This window comes from Leucopleurus acutus (assembly GCF_964270905.1).
Source record: "Leucopleurus acutus genome assembly, chromosome: 5".
Lineage (NCBI taxonomy): Eukaryota > Metazoa > Chordata > Mammalia > Artiodactyla > Delphinidae > Leucopleurus > Leucopleurus acutus.
The window spans coordinates 60,522,568-60,541,192 of NC_139147.1; positions in this window are offsets into that span (position 1 = coordinate 60,522,568).

The window sequence follows — 18,625 nt, forward strand, 5'->3', positions numbered from 1 at the left end:
CATCTGTAGTCATTGTTTTAAGTGCACTCACACTAAATGCAGAATCCCAAGAAAGAGATTCAGGGATGCACCTGTCTTTTTACATTATATAATCAAGGGCCTTAAGGCTATGCTAGCACATAATAAAATAATAATAATAGGCACAATCTATGGAGTACTTTTACTGTGCCAGGCACCTTAGTAACTGCTTTCCACACATATCTCATTGACTCTTAGAGCATGGCTGTGAAGTGTTGATACTATTATTCCTAGCCTGAGTTTCAGGAAGGTTGAGTAGCCTGCCTGAGGGCCTACCAGGAATTTCTGGAAGGTTGAGTAGTTTGCCTGAGGACCTACCACTAGTCAGCTCCCAGGTTAGACTTGGCGCCATCTGACTACAACTCAACAGTTAACCGTTGCAGTAGCTTCTTCCTGGTGGCTTACTCCTGAGTTGAAGGGGCTACGAGAAGTGAGGACTGAAGTGGTGGGTCTTCTGGCCCCGAAGTGCGGGGTGCTTCTGGAGCTTTGCTGCAGCTCAGTCCTGGTTTCCAGTCCTGCACTGGAGACTAGCTGGCCCTGGCCTGTGTGGCCCATGGTACCGTGTTGGCACCTGTAGGTCTGTAGTTGCTCAACGTGAGTTGCCATTCCACGTCCCCCAATCCTTCCTGACCCCAGTTTGGGGACTGTAATCACACCTTGAATGATTTCGAGAGGGTTTCTGTCCGCGATCAATTAAAGTGGGGAGTCAATAGGAGTCTGAGGTTTCCTATATGCCTTGGGGGAAGGATATTTTATTATTCTCTGGGAATAAAGGGAAAAGATTCTTTTAAAACATTTTTCAAACTAAATACTTGTGTAATTAAAGCATTTTAATAAAAATTTCAAACAAAGACCATCAAAAGGTCAAGATTAGATTGTGTAAGCAACCATCTTCTCCAGGATGTTTTTTCCTGTTGAGGCAGCTTGGAGCTCACTGAGAAACCACGGAGTTAAATGATTATCCTGTGCCTTCCTAATTAGGAACAGGCTGCTCTCTGCAGTTTGATTAGTCTCGCTGGTAGCGATGGGATTACAGCTTATTAAAACTGACAGTGCTGTGGGGGGCAGGGAGCCAGGAAGGTCAAACTTACATGCCGAGCCAGCCACCAGCAAGGCTCTGCCTTTACCTGAAGGTTTGGTGTAATTGGCATTCGTCCTAATATTCTTTTTCATTTCTTTTATTTTTTTCAACCGTCAAGTCTCTTCCTCATTTTACACCTTTTCTCTCTCTTCTTCCTCATGGGCATCCCTGACTTACAACCATATAACCCAAATAACAGTTGGCCAAACCAGAAAAGCAAGCCCAGTGTAGGCAGTGTGAAGTAGGGTAAACATACATCCTCGTTGTTCACAACAGTCCTGGTTTATGTCTGTGGTCCAGGTGTCATTACTAACAGCACCCCCTTTTACTCTCAAAAGTGCCCTGTTTGGACAAGTTATATGGTCACCCTAATGTGAGTGGTGGGGATGGTCAAACTAGAGAGCAGAAGCCCATCTAAACAGGACAGCTGCTACCCACCTCTTGCTAACTGCTGCTGTGGGTCCAGTGCTGTCAGATCTTCCAGTGTTTCAGAGAAGCCAAAAAATCTGGATCTTCACGTGAAAACTCACAATTTTTAAATGCTGGATCAATTTTTAAAAAATATTCTGCTAGCCAGACAAAACCTAGGTGTGCCTAGTTTGCAGCCTTTGGGTTAGAATCTGGAGGGAAGACTGGCATCTTTAACATTTAAAAGTTTCTCAGTGATGCATAAAAATATATAGAAAAAGCACCTAGAGTTTCTACTTCCTGCAGCTGATTACAGATTTCCCCATTAAGAGATCCCCATGTTAGGAACCAAATTATTAGTTATGCTTTTATTAAAAAAATTACCAGTTTACATAATTCATCAGGATGCATTTTAATTTCTTTTTTTGTTTATTGTGTAATGTGTCACTTGGAAATACCAAGGAAATATCCTTTTGTTTTTAGTGATGTATGAGTGGAACTAATGCTAGTTGGCAGTATTTGATTCTAAGAAATCAATAAAGTAATTGTATTTTTTTTTTTAAAGAGATCCCCATGTTGTCCCAACTCCCTGGCACAATCCCCAGATAACTCCCAGAGCCATTCCAAACCTGCCCAAAGGGAAGGTGTGGATCGCCTTGTTCAACCTATTTTATGATTGAGAAATGTCAGGCCTGGAGAAGAAAGAGTAGCAGTGACGGTGTCTTTCCTCTTAAGGAGTTTAAAACAGAAGCATATTTCTTTCCAGTTACCATTTTGGCTCTCCCCCATCCTACCCTATTTCCTGCCGGGCTGTGCCCTTCCAGGGTCAGCAGTGATTTCCCAGTACCCGCTTTCCAAGGATCCTTTCTGACTCACAAAACCGGTTGGTACAAGGACATAAGGTCTCCTATCACACCTTCCAGCATTAACAGCAATAGTCCTGGCGACACAGCTCAATTACTGTTTGTCGAGGGAACGAATATTTTCAGAATAGTTGAGGCATTATCTTCAGATTTTCGCCAGCTGAGCGCTGCTTAGAAGTGACTGGCACAGCAATACGTGGTGGGACCTAGGCTGAATGTCTCGTTAGTGTGGCTTTATCTCACTTTACGCTAGGCAAGCTCCCAGTGACCTGACACACTTTTATTCTCTTCTTTGACTCGGCTTTCTACCATTAGCATCTTCTAGTGCTCGCCTCAAAGCAATTTCTCCTGCTCTGACAAGAGGAACTCAGAGTGAACTTTTCTTTTGTTCTTATTCCTCACAATCCACTTTGAGACCAGGCTGAAGTTGCCAAGGACTTCAAACGCCTGTGCCCCTGCCAGTGTGATTCAGAGGGATTAGGGCATCCCACTCTGCACACTCTCCCTCTGCAATGTTCGCCTCTTTCTCTAAACTGCTGTCCCCTGCTGTCTGCTCCTTTGTCTGAGAAATACATTTTCCCTTATTATCCCCTTGTTCCCTGCCTCTTTCTGATGACTTAGGAACAAAATCAGGATGTGGCTTTTAATGGTCTTCTTTCTTAACAGCCCAGAGTCACTTCCTTCTATTTAGTCCATTTTCCCTTCCCTCCCGAACAACATAATCATCTCTGCTTCAAATAAAAGTTTCATAACCATTTCATAACTACTCTTTATCGTTGCTATCAATAAGGCATATGAGAGAGGAGATAAAAGTAAGGGAAGAGAAGCCAAAAGGTGAGGGGGTGAGGGAATCTCCAAAACTGAGAAACGGGGCAAGCGTCTTCGGGATGCTTCTTTCGTGAAGAAATTAGGTAAGATTAGCCCTCAGGACTGAACGTTACAAGCCCAGTGGTCTGGTGAAGTTTTCCTCTAATTTTTATGGATGGAATGGGAAGATGATCTCCCCTCAGAGGATCTGATTTCCTTCCAAATGGTTAAAGTACTACTCAGAACCATCCCAGGATCATTTATGTTGGTCATAAATCCTTTCATAGAATTCAATTACATAATGGATATAAGAGTTTTTCAAATCACACCTCCCCAAAGCTAAAATATTTACCCACTTTTTCCAGCATTTTCCATTCCCTACTCATTTATTGTTATTTTCGCTTAACAAACTTATAGAACATTTTCATGACACTTCTTTGTATCATTCCCCATGATGCCAGCAGAAGAAAATACAAACTATGTAAATATATTCAGTCCCCCACATAGTAATTACACATCAAAAGAGAAGAGAATGACAGAGCATGTTCAATTTTTTCTTTTTTTACCCTGTATCTGATTTTGGTTAGACTCCAATTTCATGTTGTCTGAGTAGAAAAGTCGCTTCCAGTCATGTGAAAACAGTCAGTTCAACTTCACTTTTCGACTTGAACATTCAGCTATTACCACATTTCCAACATGTCAGAATCTAGATGTATTGTCTATGTTCCTTCAATCAAACTAGTTCTCCACTTCAACTTCCTTGCCTCTGTCTTCTAGTCAATCCAGCTGGGAAACTTACTCCTTGGATGAATGGTATAATTCATAAAAGGGATGAGGATAAGATATTTTAAGGGAGAGAGCAACAAGGCTTGATGACTGGTTCAGAGGATGCAGTTAAGTCATGATTCAAAGAAGATTACCACCTGTCCTGCCCTTATCCCCTTCTTGTCTGATCCCACTCCTCTCTTTCTCTTTTAGTTTTACCATTCACTGCTACTAGGCTAAGCTGTCATAAATGTTACCTTCACCTGGGACACTCCTGACTAAAAACCTTCCATGGCCGTCCAATGCCATATAGATCAGCACTAAGCTGGCTGCATGAATGTCTAGGCCTGTCACAATCTGGTGCTATCCAGTTGCCATGGACTTCCCTCCCCTCTTCCCCCCGCAAAAACAAACAATGTCTGAAGCCCAGTGTTTCCCAGTTTCACTCCTTGAACTCCCTAAATTGAGAGCATCTGCTCTCCTTCAGGAACAAAGGCCAGAGGTAGGTGGAAGCCTAGGCCAAACAAAGTTCCTTGTGTGATCACCTCTCCTGGTTGCCCTCTGGGCCACCCCCGTAATTACTGCCTGTTATTCTAGGACTGGTAAGTCAGATTGACTTAGCAAATGTTTTCTTTTCCGTTTTGGGGTCCAGAAATCTGCAGCTGCACTTTAATGATGAGAGGACTGAGGAGTCACCCAGAGATGGTAATTTTGTTTTGGTCAAAGTCTCATACATTTACATATAAATGAAAAACAAAAGGACATTTAAATTGTAGAAGTGGGGGGAGGAAATTAGCTTTTCTCCTTGTCAATAAAGGATTCTTTGGTGACACAGAAAATATAATAATTTATCAAACCCCTCATTTTATACACAGAGGTAGAACCGTGGCCCAGATAGAATATGACTAACCCAAGGTCCAACAGGAAATGGGAGGCAAGGCTGGAACAGGAGTTTAGGAGTTTAGGTTTCCTTTCTCAGCTCTTCTCTCTGTCCCTATCTCTTGTTCTGCCTCACGCAGGCTCAGTACTCTTAAGCAGCTCCTACGTCATATACTGGGTGCTTGTGATGGTTAATTTTATGTGTCAACTTGACTGGGTAAGTGATGCCCAGAGAGCTGGTAAAACATTGTTTCTGAGTGTGTCTGTGAGGATGTTTCAGGAAAGATTAGCATTCGAATCCACAGACTGAATAAAGAAGACCTCTCTCACGAGTGCGGTGGGCATCATCCAGTTTCTTGAGGGCCTGAATAGAACAAAAAGGCAGAGGAAGGCTGAATTAGCTCTCTTGCTTGAGCTGGGACATCCACCTTCTCCTGTTCCTCTGGATATCGATGTTCCTGATTCTTGGCCCTTTGGACTCAGACTGGAACTTACACCATTTGCTCCCCTGGTCCTCAGGACCTTGGGTTTGGACTGGAACGACACCACCAGCTTCTCTGGGCCACCAGCTTGTGGATGGCAGATCAGATTGTAGGACTTCTTGACCTACATAATCATGTGAGCCAATTCCTAGAATAAATCTCTCCTATCTGTCTTCTCTCTATCTATCTATCTATCTATCTATCATCTCTCTATCTCCTTTTGGTTCTGTTTCTCTGGGGAACTCTGACAGGCATGATTTTACCCCTCTGGCAGTGGCTGTAGCCTCCCCAGCTGTTGGGATAATAGTGATTCTTGAACACAAAGGTCATTCTGTTTGTAGATACATTTTTAAAAGCCTGCATTGACCTCATTATGACTGTGGGCACCATGTTGTGTTGGCAAAGATGTCTCAAGCCTAGTTCAGAAAGATCATATAGACCAAGCTTTTCCCAATGTATTACATTATGCCATTTATAATCCCTTCTCTGGCCTATGCCCTTCCCATAATTGTAAAGGACCCCACTGCTTTTTATGAATTTTGTGTCAGGAGAGGGGAAGGAGTGAGCAATGGTGTTTATCATCCAGGGCCTCATCAGGTGATCATATCTTTTTCTCATGTGTCCTTGATGATCTATGGAATTTGGTCCAGCTAAATCCATACATAAAAACAAATCTTGAGGGACTTCCCCATAATTTGGCACTGGGGACATTGTTCAGTCATATATATCCTCACCATCCTGATTCTTCCAATACTTAGCATTCGTTCATTCAGTCAGTCAAGAAAAAACTTATCCAGTTCCAACTAAGTGTCAGGCACTCTCTACACTTGGGGTTCAATGACAAACACCCCACAGAGAGCACCTACCTTCTTGGAATTTATAGACCAGGAGCAAACTCCAAATTACATACATTCTACAGAGTTAGAAAATTTCACTTTGCTCAATAATCTATTAAATCATATCCCAACCATGAAAGAAGACTATGAAACTGCCCTAAGAAATGAGAGAATGTAGAAGATCACCAGATGATAATACCTACAGAAAAAGAAAATACAAATGTTAAAGAGTTTTCTACTATTCGTTAATGAAGAAATAGAACTGAGGGCCAAATTAGTGAGCTGAGTTTGCCTGGGCTGGCTCACACTAATCCAGTTTGAGTGTTTTTCATTTTCAGTCTCCCAACAAATGTACAATCCCTCAAAAAAGTATAATTGTCCCCATTTATATTTGAGAAAACAGGCTGGAACTATCAAATAACTACTTACAATTATGTCCCTTGGTTCCAGGAATATCTAGCTCTAGAGCCTCCACTATAATCTCAACCTCACCCCCTTCTCACTCACTGGCACCTGGGGTCCAGGGTAGGGCACTGCAATGGATATATAGCCTGCCTTCTTTTAATAAATGTGTTTCTACAGAGACGTGTCACTGAATTTTTTTAAACAGAATTTTGAAAGAAGTGATCTATTCTTGATGTCTAGAAGATAATCATGGGAGTAGAGGCCTTTCCTAATGACCCCGCAATTATTCAAAACCTTCTTGGAGCAACATTTGGAAACAGAGTTTGGGAAAGGAGTTCAGACTGGAAAGCACACCCAGCTGAGTGTTCGTAATGACAGCATTGTATATGTGCTTTACATTTTAGAAAATAACAGAAGGTCTTTTGAATCCATGTCTCATGAGAAGGTCAAGCTAAGTAATTCTGGTTATGATTTTTTTTTTAAAGGGTGTGGGTGTATGGGTCAGAGTAGCTGCAAAGCAAACTACTACTGGTTTTCTCGTGTGATTTTTGAAGTCAGTAAAAAGATCCTAGCTAGAAAGCCACATTTGGAGTGTTCATCCAGAAAACAAAAAATTAAAGAAGTTGCCATTTCATACTATTAACCTGTTTGGATGCCTGATAATATTTGTCGATGGGTGGTCTATTCATTCAACATGTATTGCCTGCTTATATGTCCCACATTTGCTGGATGGTGGAGATTGAAAGGTGAAAATGTCAGGGGTTTTGCTTTTGAAATCACAGCTTAGTGGGAAAATAAACATTTTACTGTGCAAAACAGCACAGTAACCACATTGCTGGTGGGATATACAAAGTATAATACCATGGTATGAAAGTTTTACTCACCATGTTTTTTTTTAACCAAAATAGGAACATGTAGTTGGATGAATGTGAATCTACTTATGGGGACAACAAGGAAAATAGTTGGTAATTTAAAAAACGATGTATAGAGTTTTACCAAGGGAAGAAGATTCCAGGCCACTAACCAAGTGGTCCAGGAATTCCTCCCGGACTTGCCTGTGCTCTTTCCACGGTGCCATGTTGCCTCTGATTACCCTTCCGTTATCCATCCCTTACTCACCACAATTTGCTGACTGACTAGGCAGGCAATGCAAGGGATATAGAAGAAAGGAATGTTGTTTCCTCTGATAAAATGAAACCCAGAATCCCCGAAGTTTGGTGCTGGAAGGAAGGTGGTATTCCACAAAGGGGTGGTTCACTGATTCCAGCCGTCCCAGCGTTCTCCCGCTGGGATTTAACTTCCCTCTGGAGGTTTCATATTCAAGTTAGCCCTGTCTCCATCATGTGAGCTTCTCCTGGAGGAACGCTGGCTCAAGCTGGATTGGAAACATTTGTCTCCTTCCCTGACAGCAGTTGGAATTTCTTCACTTTTTCACATAGATGATCTAAATCTTTAGATCCACAATCTTTTTTATTTTTTATTTATTTTTAAATTTTATTTATTTATTTTTGGCTGCATTGGGTCTTCGTTGCTGCGTGTGGGCTTTCTCTAGTTGCAGCGAGTGGGGGCTACTCTTCATTGTGGTGCTTGGGCTTCTCATTGTGGTGGCTTCTCTTATTGCAGAGCACAGGCTCTAGATGCGCGGGTTTCGGTAGTTGTGGCATGCAGGCTCAGTAGTTGTGGCTCAGTAGTTGTGGCGCACGGGCTTAGTTGCTCCACGGCATGTGGGATCTTCCCGGACCAGGGCTCAAACCCCTGTCCCCTGCCTTGGCAGGCAGATTCTTAACCACTGTGCCACCAGGCAAAAGTCCCACAATCTTTTTTAAATTTCAGCATTGGGGGTGATGTAGGGTAGCAGAGGGAACGTGGGGAGATACTGCCCACAATTGGGTGTCTGCTTCAAAGCCAGGGGAGGTATTCTGGCCACTGTTACAACCTCTCCTGGAATCAGAAGTGACTGACTTCTGTGATTGACATAACCAGCCCCTAATCCTGGGTTTCCCTGGTGGTGCAGTGGTTAAGAATCCACCTGCCAATGCAGGGGACACGGGTTTGAGCCCTGGTCCGGGAAGATCCCACATGCCGCGGAGCAACAAAGCTCGTGTGCCACAACTACTGAAGCCCATGCGCTGAGAGCCCGTGCTCCGCAACAGGAGAAGCCACCGCAATAAGTCCATGCACCGCAACGAAGAGTAGCCCCCGCTCTCTCCAACTAGAGAAAGCCTGCAAGTCAACAAAGACCCAAAACAGCCAAAAATAAAGAAATAAAAATAATAAAGTTCCCTTTAAAAAAAAACACACATGTATTATAGCAGCTAGCCCTGATTCCATTATCTCCTTTGCAGTGGATTCAATAAACAAGACCCTTGCTATTCTTTGACAGAAACTCTAAACAGCAAGCTGGTGCTATTTTCAAGAGTAAGAGGTACAGAAATTACAAAGAAGTTCCAAAATAGATCTTATTTTCAGTCAACATTTTTGATTGCATAGGAAATCTAAGAGAATCTACAAACTACAAGACTTAATCAGAGAGTCATTGAAGGTTTCTGGATACAATATCAATATAAAATGATCACTTGTATTTCTATATTGTGGTAATAAGCAAATTGCAATTATAAAAATGATATTCCATCAATGATAGCCATAAAGCTATAAAGTGTCTAGGAACAAATAATACCCATTAGATTAACAAATTAAATAGTTAACAACTCAAAGGTTTGAAAGAATATGGATAAATGGGAACTCATAAACTAAAGATGGGGAAGGAAATTAACACAACCACTTTGGAGAAAAATTTGATAATATCTACTAAAGTAAAAGATGTGCAAATCTTTCTACCAATAATTTCTCTTATAGGTTTATATCCTAGAAAAAATTCAGCACATATGCTCAAGGGTGTATTATAAAAATATTCGTTATACCTTTTTAAAACAATAAAGATTTCAGAACAGATTACAGGAGTATCAACAGGAGAATGGTATGTTTATATAGAGTTAAAATGAATGATTGAACTAAACTTCCATGTATCAACTAATGTAAAAAAAAGAATTTTCAGGGAATAGTACTTATATATACTTTGAAAGCATAAAATAAAATGCAATATGGAGATATGTGTATGTAGCAAAGCATAAAACATGATGAAAATGATAAACATGTAATGCCAAATAGTGATTCCTTCTGGGCATAGAAGGAGAAAAATGCTATAAAGATGATAAGTGTTTTTATAATGTACTCTTTCTTTTAAAAGATCTGAAACGAATGTAGCAAAATGTTAACATCTGATATAGCTATTAGGTGTAGTATTATTCTCTGAAGTTTTCTGAGTATTTGATACATTTTATGATATTTTCAAAAGTGAAATAAATCATCTAAGAAGACAACATCTTTAATCTCATGGACCACTCCCAGGGTTGCAGAATTTAGTGTTTCTACCAGCTGGATGTTCCAGGTCCCCTCTCTGAGCTCCCTGTCTCCTCTTTAGGAAGTTCGTATGAGGTCATGTTTGTGTAACCACCAGGGCAGCCCAACGAGAACCAACTTTTTATTTGTTCCCTATGGTTTTGTTTTCTTTTTCCTGACAAGAACTAAAACTCATGTTCTATTTCCACCCCCCTGATGTTGCTCATGGATTGACATAATTAAACGAACGAGAACTTTGAGGTTTCTCCTACATTTCTTCAGAGTGAAACCTGATAAAGTTTGAAGGTGATGGTGCTGGGCCGAATGAGAATATGAGTGGGATGGCGTTACCAGGCAAGCTTTGTTTTCTTCTTCACTGAAAGGAATTACTCTTCCTAGCTTTCTTAGCTTCTTTCTAGCTTCTCACTGAATTCTTTACTTCTTACTAACATATCTCACAGCTTCTCTCTTTTCTAAACTTGAATTTATTTTCACTTGATCAAGCTGTTTTCCTACTTCCTTTCAATTTCTACTCTACACAGTACAACTTCCCTTATCTCACAGAATCTTTGCTCCCTCACTTTACCTCCCTTTGCAAATCCTGAGCAAGACTTGCCCTTGTCTCCACTCCCCTCCCTCTATCTCAGTCTTCTGGACAGTTTTGTCTTTATAGTATTTTCAAAAGTGAGACAAATCCCTTCTGTCTCTTGATAATTTCTTCCATTCTCCCCTCCTACACCGCTCCCCCTACCTCCAGGCAACCAATGATCCACTTTCTGTCACTATAGATTAGTTTTCAATTTTCAGAACTTTTTGTAAATTAAATCCTATAATATATACTTCTTATTTTTCCCTCTGGCTTTTTTCACTCAGCATAATAATTTTGAGATACATCTAGGTTGTGGCATGTATCTATAATTCTTTGTATGGATATATCACAGTATCCTTTCACTTCTTTTTTAAAAATTTTATTAAAGTATCATTGATTTACTGTACTTGTGTATATTAACACAACTATATGTTGTGTTAATTTCTGCTGTACAGCAAAGTGATTCAGTTATACATATATATATTCTTTTTCATATTCTTTTCCATAATGATTTATCACAGGATATTGAATATAATTCCATGTGCTGTATAGTAGGACCTTGTTGTTTATCCATCTTGTATATAATAGTTTGCATCTGCTAATCCCAAACTCCCAGTCCTTCTCTCCCACCGCCTGCCCCGCTCTAAAAAAAAAAAAAAAAAAAAAAGTGAGACAAATCATCTAAGAGGCAGTAACATTTTTATCTCATGAAACCCTCCTACGTCCTCAGGCTTTAATCCCCATATGTGTGAGGACAGGGCATTTTTTTTGGGGGGGGGGACATCAGTAGTTTTATCGATAGGGGAACTTACACATCTGAAGAAAGGTCCTGGAGTGACACCCCACTGTGTGTGGCCACAGGTGGCAGCAGGCTTCGCTGGGGGCGGAGGGGGAGATTACCAAGTTATAGGGGAACTGACATGTCAGGTGGGCTCATTAGTTACCAGAGAAACCAATAGAGGGTCACACCCTTCACCGCCCCTTTGATAAGAACAATCACTAGCTGGGGCCTGAGGTAAGTATGTAGGAAAGTCAGTCGTAAGAGTAAAATACAGGTGAAGCAGGCACTGGTCAGGCAGGGGATGTACGGAGAGCAGGAGAACAGCCATCCTGAGTGGCCTGACCACACACTCCACCCCTACATACCCTGCATGACCCTTATAATCTTGGTCTGCCCCTCTTCTGCGATATCCCTGGAGTCAGGTATGTAGAGGGGCACTGCAACCAGATACCACAAATACAATACAGACAGGCCACCCCTGGTTTTCACAAACCCAAGGCCACCCCCATGGGGAGAGGCGGGGACAGGACAATTCTTGATTTAAAAAACTCAGTTCTCAGACTTGTGTTTGCCAAGAGGGGGAGGTAGGGGAGGAATGGATTGGGAGTTTGAAATTAACAGATGTAAACTATTATATGTAGAATGGATAAACAAGAAGGTCCTACTGTATAATACAGGGAACTATATTCAATATCCTATGATAAACCATAATGGAAAAGAATATGAAAAAGAATGTATATATATATGTATAACTGAATCATTTTGCTGTATGACAGAAATTAACACAATGTTGCAAATCAACTATACTTCAATAAAATAATTTTTTAAAAAACTCAGTTCTCAGCGTTCCTTGCTCAAAATTCTCCCTAAAGATTGTTCATTTCTACCCAGTTCCAACTCATAACTCCCATCCCTGATATTTTCAGGCAACATATCTATGTTAAGCGCAAGTAGTAGATATTCTTGTATAGATAGATCATGGTTTCCAGTTTATATTTTCTTACACGTGATTTTTCTTCAACAGCTCTGTAGACAGGACAGAGTTCATTGCCCTCACTGAGGAGGCTGAGGCAGAGATTTACCCCTTAGAGTTTGTCAGCTGAAGAAGGTGGACTTTAATTGAAGTTGATAGAAGCAGAACAGTTAGGAGATGGAAATCCCCAGCTGTCAGGGTTTACAGGCGGAGACAACCAATTCCCTGTAGAAGTGCTTTCTTCACTTACCTCCACTCATGAGTTTTCTGGAGGCAGGTGGTAGTTGAGTTTGCCTGGTACAACACAGGCTCACTCCAATACATGAACAGAAGGTATTTCAGTCCAACAAAAGCAGTGTCTGGAAGAGAAGCCCAGGGGTCTTACACAGATCTCGAAAGGAAGCAGGAAAACAGAGGGGAAAAAGACAGGAGGGAAGGGGTAGGGGGAAGGAGAGTAAGTAACGGAGAAGAAAAAAGGTGTGAAAGAATTTGCTCCTAATTTGTCTTTATGAAACTTTGATATATGACAATTCCTACTTGAAAAGGAGATAAATAAATAATAAAATGAGATAAATTATTTGCATTACAAATTAACTCTTCACTTCAAAAGAGTATTTACCACAGGTGTGATTCTGTGATGTGAGACTTTAGAATGGAATATGACTTGGGGGAGGTGGGAGATTTAAACAATAAAATCCTGATTATAATATAATAGGAAATAATCCAGGGATAAAAGGGGAGACACCTAAAGAAGGAGGTGGTTGTACAGGGAGCTCTCTGCAGAGCTCAAGCTTTTAAAAGGACATGCACAAAAGACAGGGAGAGTGGATTACAGATGAGCTGGAACACAAAAGACTGTCATGAACCTTCAAAAACAGAATAAAGGAGGCTAAAGTTGGGAATAAACCTAGCCTTACAAAAAGTGCTAAAGACTGCTGTAAGGACCCTAAAAGCTTTGTTATGGTGAGGAGAAGCCCAAACATGGAGCAACTTGCTCTTTCAGTAAGTGAGATGGTATAATGTTAACATAAGTTAAGTAGTTCTTACTTTTTTCTATTGTTTATATTGCTCTGTCTTCACCAACATGCAAAAAGATGGAAAAAAATTGTATTTCTCTTAGCTAGTGTGGAAGGAGTATATTGATATTATCCCACTTGGAAAAGGAATGAAGATTCCCAGAGTTCTGGGCATCAAAGACAGGAGAAGAAGAAGAAAAAGAAAAAGACAGGAGAAGACTTGGAAGCCCCGAGGCCAAATTTGGGAGAAAGGTGGCGAGAAGATACAGGAGAAAGACCAACCCAGGAAGATGGTGATCTGCCCCTCCCCTCTTCCCCACTGGGCTCAGATCTTGGGTAAATTCCATTAAGCCTTGTCAATTGCTTAGTGTGAGTGGACTTCTTATGGAAATAGACATGGAACTCAGCTCAGTTCCCTAGGGGGCCTGGGGAAAATAAAAACCAACTTTCAAATGTAGGAACCAGAGGAAGGGGGTACCAGGATATACCACATTCAATTTTGAAAGGAAGGTGCAAGGAGAATTGAAGTCCCACATAAGTGAGAAATTAAGAAAACATGGAACCTCTCTTAGTGGATTTAAGTTTCTAGAGCTGGAGGAATGAAATGCCAGGAATTGAAATAATGTGCAGTGCAGAGGGATTCCCAGTGCCTCTATCAGTAATCCATTGGGGGTTACAGCAAAAGGGAGAGGTGCCTGAAGGCTGAAGGCTTTTCACATAGGGGAACAGATTGGATTCTACCAACTATGGATCAGGAAGCCTGACATCGATTCCATTGCAAATGATGCTTTAAGGCTAAACCAATCATGGTATTCCATTCCCCTTGCCAGGATGGATTTTAGAGGGTTACAGACTTAATCCAAGGATGAGGGGAATTCTTTTTAAGGGACAAAGCCTTAGGTAGTATGCCTGTCAAGAGAAATACTTTGAGGTAAGAATATATATCACTCATGGGCAGTAGTGAATGATTTGGCCAGTTGATGCTTTACAACCTAAGAAACAGAATGTCTTAGCTAGTTGATGTCAGCCAACTTCTATCAGTGCTGGCACAAAAGGCACATTAATGCACTAGTAGGTAAGAAATAGAGCCACCATCCTAGCAAGGCTCACTGACCTTTATCACCAGGAGAAGACAGTTCTGCTCTTACATAATGGAGACAGAAAAGAATACTCAGTTGCCCAAATATGCTGGTAACGGACAAGTACAACAGCCATGGCCTGTGAAATGGTAGCAAGGATGGAGGCTACACATGGCCCCAAAACATGGGCTCCAGCTATCTAAGTCTGATCTAATTATTGCCACTGTTGACTATCCGGCCTACTGCCAAAAAACACCAGCAGTGAGCTCCCAATACGGCTCCACCTCTTGAAGAGACCCATCAGCTCCTTAATGGAAAGTTTATTACATGGGACCTTCCATCTTGTGATTCCTCTTGATAGGAACTGACACATTTTCCAGTATGGATTTACCTTTCCTACTCATACAATCTTAGCCCAACAGTGCTTATGTGGTACTTGAGCCACTGGAATAGAATCCTGACAAACATTACCTCAGACCCAGGTAATTGCTTGTATGGATGGAGGGATGGCCGTATGCACATGACCATGTGATCCACTGTTTCTATCACATATTACACCTCCCAGAAGCTGCTCGTCTAATGGATGTGCAACAGCTTTTTGGATGCACGATAGAGGCATCAGCTTGGAGATGATGCCTTCTGATGATGGGCACCAGACTTCAGACAGAGTATATACTCTAAACCAAAGACCCATATATGATGCCAATCCAATCAGTAAAATACATGGATCTGGGAAATGAGAAGTAGAAGTGCAAGCACCACTGCTTAACATTATTCTCTCTGATGCGCTTGAGGAATTTTGTACTTCTTGTCCATGCTATTCGGGACTCTGCAGATTTACAGGTCTTTTTTTAAAAAACATATTTATTGAGGTATATTTTACATAATGTGTAATTCACATACTTCAAGTGTATAATTCAGTGATTTTTAGTAAGTTTACCAAGTTGTACAACCATCACAATAAATCAGTTTTAAAACATTTGTATCATTCCAGTAAGATCCTCATGCCCATCACATCTCCCTGCCCCAGGCAACCACGAATCTTCTCTCTTTCTCTATAAATTTGCCTTTTTGGACATTTCATATAAACAGAATCATACTATACATAGTCTCTTGTGGCTTGCTTCTTTCATTTAGTAAAAGTTTCTGACGTTTGTCCACGTCACAGCATGTACAACCAGTTTGTTACTTTCCATTGTTGAATAACATTTTGTTGTACAGATACACCACAATCTGTCTATCCATTCACCAGTTGATGGACATTTGGGTTGTTTTTAACTTTTGGCTATTATGAATAATCCTGAAAAGAGCATAATGTGCAAGTCTTTGTGTGGATATTCGTTTTATTTACTTTCTCTTGAATAGATGCCCAGGAGCAGAATCACCTGATGATACGGTAAATTTATATTTAACTTTTTTTTTTTTTTTTTTTTTGCGGTACGCGGGCCTCTCACTGTTGTGGCCTCTCCCGTTGCGGAGCACAGGCTCCGGACGTGCAGGCCCAGCGGCCACAGCTCACGGGCCCAGCCGCTCCGCGGCATGTGGGATCTTCCCGGACCGGGGCACGAACCCGTGTCCCCTGCATGGCAGGCAGACTCTCAATCACTGCGCCACCAGGGAAGCCCTATATTTAACTTTTTAAGAGGCTGCCAAACTGTTTTCCAAAGTGACTGCATTATTTTACATTCCTATCAGCAATGTATGAGGATTCTCATTTCTCCACCTCCTCTCCAACATTTGTTATTGTCTGTCTTTTTAAAAATGTTTTAGTCATTGTCTAATGAAAATGATGAGTGTCTTTTTCATGTATTTAAAAGCAAATTTTCTATCTTTTTCAGTAAAATATCCATTAAAATATTTTGCCATTTTTAGATTGAGTTGTCTTCTTATTATTGAGTTGTAAGTGTTCTTTATATATTCTGGATACAAGTCCTTTATCAGATATGTGTTTTGCAAATATTTTGCAAGCCAGTCTGCTGTTTCTAATTATTGTCTTTTGAAGTGCAAAGTTTTAAATTTTCACAAGATCAATTTATCACTTTTTTCTTTTTTAAGGTGCTTATAGTTTTATATCTAAGAAATCTTTGTCTATCCTAAGATCCAAATATTTCTACCTAGGTTTTCTTTTAAAAGTTTTATTGTTTAGCTTTTACATTTAACTCTACGATCCATATTGAATTAATATGGGGGGATGGTCTAATTTCATGTTTATGCATATGAATATCCAACTGTCCTAACGCCATTTGTTTAAAAGGCTCTCTTTTCGCTAACAGATTGCCTTTTTTTGAAAATCAATTAACCATAAATGTAACGATTTCTTTCTAGACTTTTAATTCTGTTCAGTTATCTATATATCTATTCTTATGCCAATACCATATTATCTTTTTTTTTTTTTTTTTTTTTGCGGTATGCGGTAGGCCACTGTTGTGGCCTCTCCTGTTGCGGAACACAGGCTCCAGACGCGCAGGCCCAGCGGCCATGGCTCACGGCCCCAGCCGCTCCGCGGCATGTGGGATCTTCCCAGACTGGGGCACGAACCCGCGTCCGCTGCATCGGCAGGCAGACTCTCAACCACTGCGCCACCAGGGAAGCCCCATATTACCTTGATAACTGTCGCTTTATAGTGAGTTTTGAAATTGGAAAGTAAACATTCTCCAATTTTGTTCTTCTTTTCAAAAATAATTTTGGCTATTCTGAATCTTTTGCATTTCCATATAAATTTTACAATCTGCTTATAAGTTTCTGATAAAGAAAAAAAAAAGAAGGTCTGCTGGACTTTTGAGATGGATTACATGAAATATATAGATAAATTTGGAGAGAGAACTGCCATCTTAACAATACTGAGTCTTCCAATCCAAGACCATGGGATCTCTAGGTCCTTGTTCATTTTTATTTCTTTTTAAAATTAAAAAAAATATATTGAGGTGAAGTTCACATAACATAAAATTAACCATTTTGAAGTGAACAATTCAGTGGCCTTTAGTACATCTAATAACTGTGCAAGCACCACCTCTATCTAGTTCCAAAACATTTTCATCACCCCCAAAGATAATCATGTACCCAATTAAGCAGTTACTCCCCATTCCCTCCCTATCTACCCTTGGAAACCACCAATCATTATTCTGTCTCTGTGGACTTATCTATTCTGGATATTTCATATAAATGAAATCATACCATATGTGACCTTTATGTCTGGCTTCTTCCATTTAGCATAATGTTTTTGAGGTTCACCTGCATTCTAACATGTATCAGTACTTCATTCCTTTTTATGGCTGGATAATATTCCATTTTACATATATATATATATATGTATTTACATATATATATATATGTATTTACATATATATATGTAAAATGGAATTATATACAATATATGTGGTATATATATTATCTATATAATGGAATCATGTATACTATATATGTGATATATATATTGCATGTAATTTTAGCTATTATGAATAATGTTACTATGAACAATTCTATGCAAGGATTTGAACATTTGTTTCCAATTTGGGGGGTACATACATAGGAGTGGAATTGCTGGATCATATAGCAATGCTATATTTAACTTTTTGAGGTAAAGTCCTTGAACACAATAAAGGGGGAACATATCCACTAGGGGATGAGAATCCCATTAAGCTCTAAGTTATAGTTTCCACCTGGTCATTTAGAGCTCCTTGTGCCAGGAGACCAACAGGCAAGTGATGGAGCATTCTGGATAATTGAATCCTGATCATTAGGAGAAGTTAGGGATGTTGTTACACAATGGGGACAGGGAAGAATACATCTGCTACCTGGATGATCCACTGAGGTATCTCTTTGTATTCCTTCGTGTATTTTGATGGTAATGGATAAGTGTAGCAGCCACAGCCTGAGAAAGTTGTCATGTCCCTCAAGATCACTCTACCAGGTAAGCCACCTGGACCAGTAGAGTGATAATCAATAGTGAGGGGAATCTAGAATAGACAGTAGAAAGGGAAATGATGAGAATTACCTTGTCTTTGAAACCATTTGCTGTGGCAGAGATTATAGTCCATTCCACTAACTTTCCATAGGAAGAGGACAACTAGATTCCTGAGGAAGCTGTTTCTAGAATTTACTATATGAGGAAAAGTGAAGCCGAATGGTATAAAGGGTGAACTGTAGTGGATCCTGTGGTGTGCCACCCAGATCACTCTTCAGGAATGAGGAATTTGTTCCCCCAGTTGCTAGGAGTACTGACAGCTGAAACCTTTCAACTGAAG